The sequence below is a fragment of the Rutidosis leptorrhynchoides genome, chromosome 8, assembly GCF_046630445.1.
Source record: "Rutidosis leptorrhynchoides isolate AG116_Rl617_1_P2 chromosome 8, CSIRO_AGI_Rlap_v1, whole genome shotgun sequence".
Taxonomy (NCBI): Eukaryota; Viridiplantae; Streptophyta; class Magnoliopsida; order Asterales; family Asteraceae; genus Rutidosis; species Rutidosis leptorrhynchoides.
Genome location: NC_092340.1, coordinates 151574451 through 151590969, shown reverse-complemented (window position 1 = coordinate 151590969; position 16519 = coordinate 151574451).

The following is a 16519-nucleotide window of genomic DNA, read 5'->3' as shown; positions in this document are numbered from 1 at the left end:
TTAGTAATTGTTAATCTAGTCTTTACATTAGTTAATTTTAGTTAATCACAAACAAACCTTTCTTGAAATTGCTTGCTAGTTAACCATAACTTCTCGTGGAATGAAACCTGCTTACCATATCTAAAGTAGAGTAATTAGGCTATTTTTGACCGGCCCTTCGACACCGATCAAATTTTGGCGCCGCTGCCGGGGAGGTGTGCGCTTGATTGCAAGCTCTTATTTTAATTGCTTTCTTGTTAAATTAGAAAAACCATAAAAATCATAAATAAATAAATAAATAAATAAAAAACCAAAAATATTGTTTGCTTTTATTTTATTTTGTCAGATTTACGCTCGGTATTCTTGTTTCTGTTGAAGTGCAGGTTAGTGTATGCAAACTCGGAGTTCATGAGATCAAAATCTTGAGCCTTTAAATTCGGAAGTCGAGAAATCTGCAAAAGCTAATCGAAAAGCTACAAGGATTCTAAAAAGCTCGACGGTGGCTTCAGCATCAACACAACCACCACCAGAGTCACATCCTATTGTTCCACCAAACTCGCCTAAATCAGACTCCGACGTCGAGGAGGAAGTTTTTGTTCAACAAACCGAAATGGCTGACTGTGAAAGAGGAGTAGACTCCTACTACCAATCGGGTGATTATACGGATCATTCACCCATTGTTTTTCCTGCACCGGCAGGAGGAAACACACGAAGATTTGAGGTCCGGCCTCAACTCATATCGATCTTGCCAACCTACCGAGGTATGGCCAATGAGGAACTATATGAACACATCACTGAGTTTAATGAAATATGTGCTACTAATCAGGTAAACGGTTTCACTGATGAGGAGGTACGCCTTCGCATATTTCTTTATTCATTGAAAGATAAGGCAAAACGTTGGTTTCTCTCTTTACCCGCCCGGAGTATTAATACTTGGGCGGAAATGAAAAAGAAGTTTTTAGAGGAGTTCTATCGGATATGTAAGACCTCGGACATGCGTACGCAAATAAAATCTTTTAGGCAATTGCCTGGTGTACTTTTTCATGAAGCGTACGAACGTTTGAAGGAATTACTTAGGGCATGCCCACACCATGAGATACCAAAGTGGGAATTGGTTAAAGTTTTCTATGATAGTTTGGATTCCCAAAATAGGCAATTCCTTTTGGCGGCTAGTGGCGGGGCATTTTTAACTAGATCTAGTGATGACGAATGGACCTTCTTTGAGCAATTAAGCAAGGGTTCGAAAACCCAACCTTCAGTCAATCGAAAACAACCTAGTACTTCCCGAGTGAATCATGTGTCCGACTCGGGTGGTTCATCGAGGAACTTAGAACAAGAACTAGATGATTTGAAAATGATTATATTTAACAACCCAAACTAGGGTCTTGCTTGTAATGTTTCGCAGGTTCAGGAAGTTTATGAGATATGTGGAGATCCTTCTCATTTCGCACACGGGTGTAGGAATGGGATTCCACCGGTGAATCAACAGGTAATGGAAGAACATGTTAACGAGGTTCAGGGAAGGAGATTTGATCTATACTCCAACACGTATAATCCGAGATGGAGAAATCATCCAAACTTTAGTTCGAGCAACAACAACGCTTTAAATGCTAACAATCAAGGAACCCAACCAAGACCTCAAAACAACTTCCAAAATCAAAACAACTTCCAAAATCAAGGGAACTACCAAAGAAATTACCAAAACCCTTATCCCAATAACCGAAACCAAAACCAAAACAATTACCAAAATCAAAGCCAAAACCAAAACCAAAATCAAAACGGTTCTCCACCCAATCAACCATCAAGCTCGGATGCCAAGATGGACGCATTTATTTCCGAAATGCGAAAAATAGTGGAGATGCAAAACAAGTCTATTGGTGTATTGGCTAAAGAAATTGGTAATGCAGCGGAGAGTAAGGGAAATCAGGAGCCGGGTACTATTCCGAGTTATACAGTATTAAATCCAAATCATAAGGACTCTGGCAAAGGACATAGTGTGAATATGGTAGGCACCTTGCGAAGTGGAAAGAAGTATGACAATAAGGTTGGTGAGAAAGAGGTAGGTCAACGCGATGCACGTAAGTCTCCTATCGTTCTTGATGAGGAGGATGAGGTAAGCAAAAATAATGACTTTGGGAAAGCGGTGGAAAATAAAGAACCCGTCATTGAGGAAATTGGGAAATCGGGTACGGAACTAAAACCCGTCCCATTTCCCAAAGCCTTAGAGTCCCCGAACCACTTCCCTTATGGGAAGAAGGGACCACAACCGGAATACATGTGGGAAACATTTAAACAGGTTAAGATTAATTTGCCCCTTCTCGATGCTATTAAGCAAGTCCCGTCCTACGCTAAGTTTTTGAAAGACCTTTGCACTCAAAAGAGGAAGCAAAGGGTGACTTTACCCAAGAAGGTGGAGGTAACCGAGCACCTAAGTGCGGTTGTCTCGGGTACACTCCCACCTAAGTTTAAGGACCCAGGGACCCCATTGATAGCAGTGACCTTAGGAAACATAAATGTGAAAAATGCGTTATTGGACCTAGGAGCTAGCATTAATATCTTACCTTTTTGCCTAGTTGACAAATATGAATTAGGATTGATGAAAAGAACAGATATAATCATTCAACTAGCGGACCAATCAATCAAAACGCCTAGGGGTATGTTAGAAGATGTGATAGTAAAAGTGGAGGATTTCTATTGCCCGGTTGACTTTGTAGTGATGGATATTGAACCTAGGAATAGAGATGCCCAACCCACGATAATCTTGAGGCGCCCGTTTTTGGCCACTATAAATGCCCATATAAACTGTAGAACGGGTGCCATGGACATATCATTCGAAAATACAAAAATGAGGATTAGTATCTTTAATCCTCTTCATGCCTCATATATCCATGAATGCTACCAAGTAGACATAGTTGATGAGCAGGTGGAAAAACATACTTCTCATTTGATAACAAATGATGTGGTGGAAGTATTTTGCTTAGGAGATGAGGATGACATTAAGTGTGAGGAAGTTAAGGCGGTTGAGTTGGCCATAGCAAGTACAATGGACTCTAGGTTACCACCTTGGACTCATAAATATGAGCCATTACCCAAGTCCATAGATACCAACACAAAACCTTTATAGAGTCACCACCGACCCTTGAGCTTAAACCACTATCGTCCCATTTAAAGTATGCATTCTTGAGTACTAATGGCACTTTGCTAGGTATTATTGCTTCGGATTTGACAGGTGTACAGGAACAAGCTTTAATGGAGGTGTTCAATAAGTACAAAGCTGTAGTGGGATGGACAATAGCTGATTTGAAAGGGATAAGTCCCTCGGTGTGTATGCATCGTATAGTGACAGATTCTGAGGTTAAACCTTTGCGTGACACTCAATGAAGGTTAAACCCGAACGTGCAGGAGGTTGTAAAGAAATAGGTGCCTAAGTGGTTGGATGCAGGGATTGTCTTCCCTATTTCGGATAGTCAGTGGATGAGTCCCACTCAAACAGTGCCAAAGAAAGCTGGAATCATGGTCATGGAAATCGAGGAAGGAGAAAAGATCACAACTCGTCCCATGACGGGTTGGCGGGTATGTATTGATTATAGGAAGTTAAATGTCGCAACTTCAAAAGACCACTTTCCCTTACCTTTTATTGACCAAATAATTGAGAAGTTGTCAGGTCAAAAGTTTTACTGTTTCTTGGATGGGTATTCGGGATACAATCAAATACCTATCCATCCTAATGACTAAGAAAAAACAACTTTTACTTTTTCATATGGAACTTACGCTTTTAGACGAATGCCTTTTGGTTTGTGTAATGCACCTACTACTTTTCAAAGGTGTATGATGAGTATTTTTTCAGAATTAATAGTCGAGTCTTTAGAAATTTTCATGGATGATTTCTCAATATTTGGCAAGTCTTTTGAATCGTGTCTAAAAATGTTGGAAAAGGTTTTAAAATGATGTACCGAGACCAATCTCGTCCTTAGTTGGGAAAAGAGCCATTTTATGGTAAGGGAAGGGGTGGTTTTGGGACACATTGTGTCAGAACGGGGATTTGAAGTAGATAGGGCCAAGGTGCAACTAATTTCAACGTTGCCACCACCGACCAATGTCAAGGGGTAAGGTCATTTTTGGGACATACGGGGTTCTATCGTAGGTTTATCAAAGATTTTAGTGCGATTTATAAACCATTGTGCAACTTGTTGTTAAAAGATGCACCCTTTGACTTTGATCCCAATGTAAGGAGGCCTTTAGCACCCTTAAGCGTAAGTTGACCGAGGCACCCATTTTGCAATCACCCGATTGGACCAAACCGTTTGAAATCATGTGTGATGCAAGCGACTACGCGGCAAGGGCTGTTTTAGGGCAAAGGGTTGATAGGAAACCGGTAGTTATATACTATGCTAGTAAGACTTTTTCAGAAGCCCAAGTGAATTACACCACAACCTAAAAGGAGTTATTAGCGGTAGTATTTTCCTTAGACAAGTTTAGATCATATTTGTGGGGATCTAAGGTAGTTGTTTTCTCGGACCATAGTGCATTAAGACATTTATTAGAGAAAAAGGAGACCAAGCCTAGACTAATTAGGTGGATCTTGTTGTTGTAAGAATTCGATTTGGAAATAAGGGATAAGAAGGGAATAGAGAATGTGGTGGCGGACCATTTGTCTAGGATACCTCCGCCACCGTTTGACCCTGCTAAATCGATCCAGGAAAATTTTTCGGACGAGTGTTTGTTTAGTGTTGTGCAGGTACCTTGGTTTGCTCATATTGTTAACTATTTGGTGACTAAAAAATTACCGGATCATTGGAACACGCACAAGAAGGATTACTTTTTCTCACAGGTTAAGCATTACATTTGGGAGGACCCGGCTCTTTACCGAATTAGACTCGACCAAATCATAAGGAGATGTGTAGCGAAAGACGAGCATAAAGACATACTAGCTCATGGGTAGCGAAAGACGAGCATAAAGACATACTAGCTCATTTCCATACTTTTGCATGTGGAGGACATTATGGAATAAAGAAAACTGGGTACAAAGTACTCGACTCAGGTTTCTTTTGGCCTACTATTTTCAAAGATGCATGTGAGTATGTTAAAAATTGTGCTAGGTGTCAACGGATGGGGGGAATTTATAAACGTAATGAAATGGCCATGAACCCAATTTTGATTTGTGAAATTTTTAATGTTTGGGGCATAGATTTATGGGACCTTTTCCATTGTCTTTCGGGTTTGAGTACATATTAGTAGCCGTTTATTATGTCTCCAAATGGGTGGAGGCGGAGGCTACTCGGACCAATGACCACAAACTTGTCGTTAAGTTTGTCAAGAAAAATATTTTATGTCGTCACGGTGTCCCAAAGGCTATAATTAGTGATGGGGGTTCACACTTCAAGAACTCCCATTTTGCTAAACTCTTAAGGGATTATGGGGTAAATCACCTAATTACTACGCCTTACCATCCCCAAACAAGTGGGCAAGTGGAAGTATCTAATTGGGAATTAAAAAGGATTTTAGAAAAAACCGTAAATCCTAATCGCAAAGATTGGTCTTTAAGACTAGACGATGCGCTTTGGGCTTAACGGACAACTTATAAAACCCCTATTGGTACTTCACCTTACCGACTTGTATATGGGAAGGCATGTCACTTACCTGTTAAAATTGAGCATCGTGCAGAGTGGGCTATTAAACAGGTGAACATGAACATGGATGAGGCAGGAAAAGCAAGAAAGTTAGACCTATCGGCATTAGATGAGTTGCGACGCTATGCTTATGAAAGTTCAAAAATCTACAAAGAGAAAACGAAAGCGTTTCATGATAAGCAAATCGTAAGGTGAACGTTTGTGGTAGGACAAAGTGTGTGGTTTTTTAATTCAAGGTTGAAGTTATTTGCCGGAAAGTTGAAGAGTAAATGGAACGGGCCATACGTTGTCACTAAAGTTACTCCACATGGGGCAATTGAAATACAAGATCCAAAAGGCGGAGAACCATTTTTTGTTAATGGACAACGGTTGAAAATTGCTCTAAATTCATCACTTGAAGATTCCAAGGTAGTTGAAACGGTTCACTTTGAACCCATGAAAGTCCATCAACTTAGAACAATTCGGGTGGATGAATCAAAGAATTATGTTAGTAAAGAGAGCATTGATGCGTGGCTTGATCAAAATGTTACTATTGGTCGTATGCCCAATTGTGACTCTTGGGATGATGATGGGCGATTTGATGATGCGCCCGATGAAGCGGTATCCGAGGTTATTTTGGATGAATGTTTCGATGAGTTTAATGAAAAGTTATCACTGGAAGAAGATGTTAAAGGAAGACCGGAGATCCTTCGTCAAGAAGAAGATCCGGGTGAGGTATTGTTCGAATTTAGTTTCACTAGGGCATTACCTCACTTTGCTAACGACCATCGTGAATTCAAAGTGATTGTCGACACGGGATCTTCAATTAATATCATGTCATACGTGACATACAAGCAATTATTTCATGACAAATGTACTCTATGTTCATTGATTAAATCTGATGCGGTAATCACATTTGGCAACAATACTAAGTGTAGGGCACTTGGGGTACTTCGTGATGTGATGGTTAGTGTGAAAGGTGTTTTCCTTGAGGTACCATTCACCATTTTTGATATGCCAACGGATGAAGATGTTCCATTATTAGTAGGGCGTGGATTCATTGCAACCGCGGGTTGTGAAAATAGACCCGGGGGTGGGTTCTATCACTTTTAAAGGAGGGAACGGAGCTTTTAGATTTTGTAATTCGGAAAATATGCGGTTTCCCTCAGCATATATAGTCGAAAGAGAGTTTGATGATGACTATTGCATGATGCTTGGGATACAAGAGGTTGACACGAATGAAGTGGTTAGTGAAGAAATGGTAGAGGATACTATAGACATGGATGAGATCTATCAAAGTGTTGAGTGTGGGGGTAGTCGACCCGATCAACGCTTAAATTTCGAGTTGTGTGAAGATGAAAAAGCTAAAATTTTGTATGATTCCATGAAACGAAAGTATAAAGAGTTCAAGAAATCTAGGGGTGACCACAAGCTAACCGAGAAGATGTTGTTTGAGCTAAGACCAGAAGATTGTGATGTACTTCTAGAGATTGTTGAGGAAGAAAAGTCTTTTCACTTCTACTTGGAAAGACAATTGAAGAGGAAGAGCGATGAGAGTTCAAGCAAGGTTGAAACCATTTGTGTTAACACGGTTAATGTAGTGACCCGAACTTTTTCATGTTTATATATATATTAAATGAAATTGATATTTATATGATTAAGTGTTTCCAACATGTTAAGTAATCAAACTTGTTAAGACTTGATTAATTGAAATAGGTTTCATATAGACAATTGACCACCCAAGTTGACCGGTGATTCACGAACGTTAAAACTTGTAAAAACTATATGATGACATATATATGGATATATATATAGTTAACATGATATTATGATAAGTAAACATATCATTAAGTATATTAACAATGAACTACATATGTAAAAACAAGACTACGAACTTAATGATTTTGAAACGAGACATATATGTAACGATTATCGTTGTAACGACATTTAATGTATATATATCATATTAAGATATATTAATACATCATGATATCATGATAATATAATAATTTAACATCTCATTTGATTTAATAAATAATGGGTTAACAACATTTAACACGATCGTTAACCTAAAGGTTTCAAAACAACACTTACATGTAACGACTAACGATGACTTAACGACTCAGTTAAAATGTATATACATGTAGTGTTTTAATATGTATTCATACACTTTTGAAAGACTTCAATACACTTATCAAAATACTTCTACTTAACAAAAATGCTTACAATTACATCCTCGTTCAGTTTCATCAACAATTCTACTCGTATGCACCCGTATTTGTACTCGTACAATACACAGCTTTTAGATGTATGTACTATTGGTATATATACTCCAATGATCAGCTCTTAGCAGCCCATGTGAGTCACCTAACACATGTGGGAACCATCATTTGGAAACTAGCATGAAATATCTCATAAAATTACAAAAATATGAGTAATCATTCATGACTTATTTACATGAAAACAAAATTACATATCCTTTATATCTAATCCATACACCAACGACCAAAAACACCTACCAACACTTTCATTCTTCAATTTTCTTCATCTAATTGATCTCTCTCAAGTTCTATCTTCAAGTTCTAAGTGTTCTTCATAAATTCTACAAGTTCTAGTTTCATAAAATCAAGAATACTTCCAAGTTTGCTAGCTTACTTCCAATCTTGTAAGGTGATCATCCAACCTTAAGAAATCTTTTTTTCTTACAGTAGGTTATCATTCTAATACAAGGTAATAATCATATTCAAACTTTGGTTCAATTTCTATAACTATAACAATCTTATTTCAAGTGATGATCTTACTTGAACTTGTTTTCGTGTCATGATTTTGCTTCAAGAACTCCGAGCCATCCAAGGTGTAAGACCCAAATATTGATTGTACATAATGTATTTATGGTGTATGATGCGTGTATGAGGTGTACGTGTTGCTTGCTCGAACGTCAAAGGAAACTGGACGTTGTCCGAAGTGACAAGGTGTGTACGTATCTTTTCAACCCCAAATAAATTTTGAGTTGATGTTTCAAAGCCTTACCATTGGATATAATATCTTATTACATTTCCAACGATATTTGATTCATCAAAAACGGAGTTACGGTCGAAAAGTTATGGCCAAAACAAGTTGCTGAAACCTGTTTTAGGCTCGACCACAATTTCCAGTTATTTGGAGCGGCGCTCCACCTTCTGGCGCGGCGCGCCGATTGCTGCAGAGGCAATTTTCAGCCTTTTTAAAAGGTTTAAATGAGGGGTACTTTGGTCTTTTCAATTAGGGTCGGTTTGGGGTCATCAAGACTGACCTAGAACTCCATTGGAGCTCATTTCTCACCCACACAAACACTCCCATCCTCAAACCCTAGAGAGAGATTGAGTTCTAGTGAGAGAGAACTCCATTTGGAGAAGAAGGAGGTTGTTTCGGGTCAAACCTCAAGCATTAAAGTTGTTCTACTCGTCGACGGCATCATTTTGGCGGTATTGGTAAGTTCTAACTCCGAATTTCATTGTTGATTTTGCTATTCAAAGTTAGGGTTTGAACTTGATTTGTTGATAAACTCATTTAGACTCATGAAGTGGGTTTAGTGATGCTAGTAATCGGGTTTATTGTTAGTGTTGGTGGATTTTGGGTTGGTGAACTAATTGGCCATGTTTAGGACTTGAAATTGAGTTTAATCACTTAAGTTAGTGATTATGGAAGTATTGAAACCCATTTAAGGTTATTTGGTTGACTAATTGTGACTTTGGGTCAAATTAGGGTTTGGTGGTGATTATGGCCCATTTGGCGATTTAATGAGGTTTATAAACTTAAAATGGATTAAGTTGAAGTATTAAACCGAGTTAAATGTGTTTTGGTATTAAAACTTGTAAATGGTGAGATTTTGACTTAATGGGTCAAAACTAGGGTTTTAGTGTCAAAATGGGTATGACGCGTGTTTAACACTTGAGTTCGGGTTTAATTGGCGTATTAGGACCATTCTCACTTGTGTTAGTGATTATTGGTTAGTTTTGGGCACGGTTTGTGCTTGGAAGTGCATTTGGGTCGAAATTGCACTAAGTGACGAATTGGGTTGATTTGTAAATCCACTCTAAGTGTATTGTTGTACTTGTGATAATGGAATAGGTACTTTCCATTGGCGAGTTGCGGATTACTTGGAAGCATTCTTCAAGACTTCAAGGTGAGTGATAATATCCTATGTGCATATGTATGTGTAGGATGGGTGCGGGTCAGGTGAAGTGATTCTCAGCTATAGAGCTCACTTCACATATAGATGGATTTGATGGACTTTTGTATGAGTCCAATTGGCACAGTTGTGCATTTTGGTTGACCATCTTTGGCGAAGTACGCGTTCGCGTGTACATTATCACACGTGGTTGTGATGTGGTTGATATAACCCCAATGGCGAAGGGTATAATATTGAGAAGTGAATCGCGTGTGTATTCGGATTCACGTTGACGCGTGTGGTTTCGGTCATCTTATTGTATTGTGGAAATGAATCTCGTGTAGTTCGGATTCATGGTGACTAGTGTAGTTCGGTCATCTTATTGAGGTAGTAATCTCGTGTGGTTTCGGATTACTAAGGCTCGTGTAGTTCGGCCAACCTCGATGTTGTGAAGATAGTAATCTCGTGTGGTTTCGGATTACTAAGGCTCGTGTAGTTCGGCCAATCTTCATTGTGGTATTTGGTTCTCGGTATTGGGTTAAGGTGTTAACCTTGTTCGTTTATATTGTTATATATTAATGTATTGTTGTGTTGTAGCTAACCCTCCGGGTGTAGCTATTTGGCGTTGTTCACATTGTCGTTGGTGAACTTATATTGTTGTTGCATCTTTAGCTCATTGCTTAGAGATCGTACGGTATGCTTAGTGTAGTGCCTTATATATGGATGCCTCGGTATGTGGTATTTGTTATTTTGTGGCGTGTCCATTTTATACATATATATGTATGTAGTATATTATCATTCACTAAGCGTTAGTTTACCCTCTCGTTGTTGACTCTTTTTATAGATTGTATGCGGATGGTGGCTCGGGTAAGCGCGAGGATTAGAGGACTTTCATAGTATGCGTAGAAGTATTGCTTTTGGATTTATTAGGATTGGGTAGCGTATCCCCAATCGCCATGCTCGGCTTTGTTTTGTATTAAAAGTCTTATGGTCGAAAATTGTATTTTGATACTTAAAGGGTAATTTGGGTCGATGTGGGCCCCGCTTCGTAAACATAATTTTATTAATAGAACGTGCTAGTTTTTGTATATAGAACATGGGGTTAAAAGCGTTACGCCTAAATATGTCGGGAACTAGTCAAACATTTTCGCATTTAAGAACTTTTTGGACAGTCCACTTTGGCGCGCCGCGCGGCCTATATGGCGCGCCGCGCAACATGCTGTTCAGGAAATTTTTTTTATTTTGCTGTTTTCACGTGGTTTTGTCGTTGGATGGTTTGGGTTGTTACAAGTGGTATCAGAGCATGGTCTAAGGGATTTAGGTGACTTGAGATAGGTGCCTAGACTTAGACTTGTGTGTGCTTAAATTGTTGCGGGACTTGTAGGATTACGGGTCGGAATGGGTTTGGTTAGTGCCTTGGCTATAGGTTGACTAACGTTTATATTAGTAATGCGGATATTATTAATATGTTGTCGTGTTGTGATAATAATTCTCGCGTGTGTTTGTACCGCGTAGAATTTTGGTTGTGTTTGTGTATATCATCGAGCGAGACGGTCGTTGTACTAACGAGTCGATGCGGCATGTGTGCGTAATAAGAACTTGCAAACCTTATTACGGGTGCAAATCGTGTCTAACAAGTGATGTACGATGAGTGTTTAGCAAGATGGGGCTGTGTCGTGCGTACGGTTTTACACGTTCGTGGACTAATCATTTTGCATTCTTTAGAATGACGACGCGAAACGAGACCGAGGCGAATGACGCGGAGTTTAACACTAGGGTTGCGGCCGCCGTTGCGGAGCAAATGGGTGCGTTAGAAGAAAGAATGGAAAGGAGGTATTCCGAACTTCAAAGTAGTGGTGAAATGGAGTGTTATCTTAAGAGCTTCATGAGGACTAAACCCCCGATGTATGACGGAAATCCGGATCCTTTGGTAAGCAAAACTTGGATTTCGGACGTCGAAGGGTGTTTCCGTACTATTGATTGCCCTCCCGAGAGAAAGACGAGACTCGCTACGAGTTTGTTGCGGGGTAGGGCAAGGGATTGGTTGGATGGTAAGATTGATCTTGTCGGTGGCGAGACGTTTATGGCTTTATCGTGGGACGACTTTAAGGAGGAATTCTTCGAGGAGTTCCGGACTTCGGCCGATTTGTGGGAATTGCGTAATGAGTTGCGAAATTTGCGACAAGGATCTATGGATTTGAGTACTCTCAAGACGACCTTTATGGCGAAGGCACATTTTTGTCCGGAGTATTTGGGGAATGATCGTTTGTTGATGGGAGATTTCTATCGGACCTTGAATGATGACTTGAAAAGTAAATTTAGCCGGGGTCAAGCGAAATCGTTTTCGGAATTATTCGACTTGGCTAGAGGTTTCGAGTCGTATTCACGATCGAAAAAGGGTGAACCTTCAAGTGAGCGAAGGGTCATTTCTTATGGTGCTCCGAGTAAGAGGGCTAAGGGTCCGAGTGTGAGCACGGGTGGTACGCGAACGGGTATGTCGGATTCTAGTGCGGCTGGATGTTACAATTGTGGCGTGAGGGGTCACAAGTCTTGGGAATGTTCGGTACCAAAGGGTGATGGTATGGTGTGCTTCAATTGCCAAAAAGAAGGACATCGTAAGTCGGAATGTCCCAAGTTAGCGGGGACGGGTGCGGCCAGGAGACGTTAAGGTACGTTTAATTTTGATAAATATGTCTTTTGATTATTTATTAAATGCCATTTGAGTTTGAGTTGCATGCCTTTGTTGTGCATGTTATGCTATGGGTGACGTTCCTAATGGAAGTACCCTATGTTGATGATTGATTGATGGGCGAAGGGCGTAAGTCTTGGTGCAACCAAGCATTCCTTAGTATTTGAGAAACGTTTCTACCAAGCCACGGAAATGGTTTTGGTGTTTGGTTGTTAAGCGCGTGTTCGCTTTGATGTTGAAGTGACGAATCATGAGGTTCGTCGGTTGGTTGGAACCCTTGAGATCGAGTGTTTTAAATCTCGATGTGTGTTGGTAATGGAGTCTTTATGACGCGACATTAGGTGCCTCTTTTATACCTACTAGTGTGGTGTTCGACTCCGATTGTGTTGCGGTACACTTTTCGTACAAAGTGTTTAAGGGTTGGTTAAAATCCTTCGTGTGCTCAAGGTTGGAGCAAGATGTGGTAATGGGTCGTGTGAGCCCAATTGTTGGTAAAGTCTACCTGTGGTAGCATTGTGCGGTTGTACGAGTTGTGGATATGGAACGTGGTTCTAAGTGGGGGAGTTACACTCCCGCACGAGGAAGTTTTAGTGTGAGATTTCGGATGATGCTATTGGTAGATCCGGAAAATGTTGTCGAGACCTGGTTGGGTCGATTTGTGGTAGAGTACAATTTCGGATAAATTGTACTTATGGTTTGGATTTGAATCATCACCGAGGTGGTAACGTGGTAAATATCGTTGGGAGATAATGGACGTGTTTGGCGAGCAAGGTGAAATCCTCCGGTTAAGGGAGGTGTGTGTCGGGTTCTCTTGTGGAGAATTATTGTTTGGTACCTATGTTTGGTATAGGTGGTTCTTGCTCGATTATGGTATGGTTGTTTGATGAAGCATGATCTTTAGGGTCCGCTGACTTAATCATGGGAATACGTGATTGGTGGAGCATGACTTTCGGGGTCCGCTGACTTCATCATGAGCGTGGTGTTATATCGGTGAAGCATGATCTTCGGGTCCGCTGACTTCATCCGGTGTTGAGATTGGTGGAGTATGACCTTCGGGGTCCGCTGACTTCATCAAGGGAGTAGTGTTATGTCGGTATGGTGTAACACTATCGGGAAATGCGAGTACCGGTGGGAAATGCGAGTACCATTCCTATGTTGAGATTGTGAATCACGTGTGGTTTCGGATTCACGATGACGCGTGTGGTTTCGGTCATCTTAACTAAATGAATCTCGTGTAGTTCGGATTCATGGTGACTCGTGTAGTTCGGTCATCTTATTGAGGTAGTAATCTCGTGTGGTTTCGGATTACTAAGGCTCGTGTAGTTCGGCCAACCTCGATGTTGTGGAAGTGAATCTCGTGTAGTTCGGATTCACAAATGACTCGTGTGGTTTCGGTCATTGTATTGAGGAGTGAGTCTCGTGTAGTTCGGATTCACAAATGACTCGTGTAGTTCGGTCATTCCTCCGGGATAGTGACTCTCGTGTAGTTCGGATTCACTATAGCGTGTGTAGTTCGGCCATTCCCGATTGTTGTTGTGGTGAAGGTAGTGAGTCGCGTGTAGTTCGGATTCACTAGGGCGCGTGTGTTTTCGGCCAGCCTTCGTGTCGTGTGATCTATTGGTTGTTTGATACACCAATGGTAGGGTCGTAAGGACCTTGTTGCGGGAACTATCAGTCATTTTATACGTCGATGGTGGGGTCGTGAGGACCATGTTGTGGGATTAGTGAGGCGATATCCGTGTTTCGCTCACATGTTTGTTACGGGTGTGACGATGGTTGTTTTCGTACACCTTGGGTTTTGCGTTTCCATAGTCGTTTTGGGCGCTATCGGTTCTAGCCGTTGGATTATGATGTTACGGTAGTTGTGTATTGATCGTATGGCGCACTACAAGGGATGTTTAGTGATTGGTGTAATCCGTAAGGGTTCGTTTAGTTCGGTCTTCATCGTTTCGGGTTGTTGACCTTAGGTCGATATTTGGTTGTTTTTAGCATTGTACTTGGAAAGGGTACACTATAGGGTTGATATCTCGGTACGAGATCGGTTGAGTTTTCCTGATGAATGGGGGATTGAGCAGGTTTTAGTGCTCGGATTTTAGTTTCGATAAAATTGCGGGTGACGATTTTAGTTGTTAAAGGCGATTCATTGGGAAGAATTGCTTAGAAAAGTCGGATTGGGACTTATAATTGAGGACCGTTGAGTAGTTCCGAATTGGTTAAGTGGAGAAGATCACGAGGACGTGATCGAGTTTAAGTGGGGGAGAGTTGTAAGACCCAAATATTAATTGTACATAATGTATTTATGGTGTATGATGCGTGTATGAAGTGTACGTGTTGCTTGCTCGAACGTCGAAGGAAACTGGACGTTGTCCGAAGTGACAAGGTGTGTACGTATCTTTTCAACCCAAAATAAATTTGAGTTGATGTTTCAAAGCCTTACCATTGGATAGAATATCTTATTACGTTTCCAACGATATTTGATTTATCAAAAACGGAGTTACGGTCGAAAAGTTATGGCCAAAACAAGTTGCTGAAACCTGTTTTGGGCTCGACCACAATTTCCAGTTATTTGGAGCGGCGCTCCACCTTCTGGCGTGGCGCGTCGATTGCTGCAGAGGCAATTTTCAGCCTTTTTAAAAGGTTTAAATGAGGGGTACTTTGGTCTTTTCAATTAGGGTCGGTTTGGGGTCATCAAGACTGACCTAGAACTCCATTGGAGCTCATTTCTCACCCACACAAACACTCCCATCCTCAAACCCTAGAGAGAGATTGAGTTCTAGTGAGAGAGAACTCCATTTGGAGAAGAAGGAGGTTGTTTCGGGTCAAACCTCAAGCATTAAAGTTGTTCTACTCGTCGACGGCATCATTTTGGCGGTATTGGTAAGTTCTAACTCCGAATTTCATTGTTGATTTTGCTATTCAAAGTTAGGGTTTGAACTTGATTTGTTGATAAACCCATTTAGACTCATGAAGTGGGTTTAGTGATGCTAGTAATCGGGTTTATTGTTAGTGTTGGTGGATTTTGGGTTGGTGAACTAATTGGCCATGTTTAGGACTTGAAATTGAGTTTAATCACTTAAGTTAGTGATTATGGAAGTATTGAAACCCATTTAAGGTTATTTGGTTGACTAATTGTGACTTTGGGTCAAATTAGGGTTTGGTGGTGATTATGGCCCATTTGGCGATTTAATGAGGTTTATAAACTTAAAATGGATTAAGTTGAAGTATTAAACCGAGTTAAATGTGTTTTGGTATTAAAACTTGTAAATGGTGAGATTTTGACTTAATGGGTCAAAACTAGGGTTTTAGTGTCAAAATGGGTATGACGCGTGTTTAACACTTGAGTTCGGGTTTAATTGGCGTATTAGAACCATTCTCACTTGTGTTAGTGATTATTGGTTAGTTTTGGGCACGGTTTGTGCTTGGAAGTGCATTTGGGTCGAAATTGCACTAAGTGACGAATTGGGTTGATTTGTAAATCCACTCTAAGTGTATTGTTGTAATTGTGATAATGGAATAGGTACTTTCCATTGGCGAGTTGGGGATTACTTGGAAGCATTCTTCAAGACTTCAAGGTGAGTGATAATATCCTATGTGCATATGTATGTGTAGGATGGGTGCGGGTCGGGTGAAGTGATTCTCGGCTATAGAGCTCACTTCACATATAGATGGATTTGATGGACTTTTGTATGAGTCCAATTGGCATGGTTGTGCATTTTGGTTGACCATCTTTGGCGAAGTACGCGTTCGCGTGTACATTATCACACGTGGTTGTGATGTGGTTGATATAACCCCAATGGCCAAGGGTATAATATTGAGAAGTGAATCGCGTGTGTATTCAGATTCACGATGACGCGTGTGGTTTCGGTCATCTTATTGTATTGTGGAAATGAATCTCGTGTAGTTCGGATTCATGGTGACTCATGTAGTTCGGTCATCTTATTGAGGTAGTAATCTCGTGTGGTTTCGGATTACTAAGGCTCGTGTAGTTCGGCCAACCTCGATGTTGTGAAGATAGTAATCTCGTGTGGTTTCGGATTACTAAGGCTCGTGTAGTTCGGCCAATCTTCATTGTGGTATTTGGTTCTCGGTATT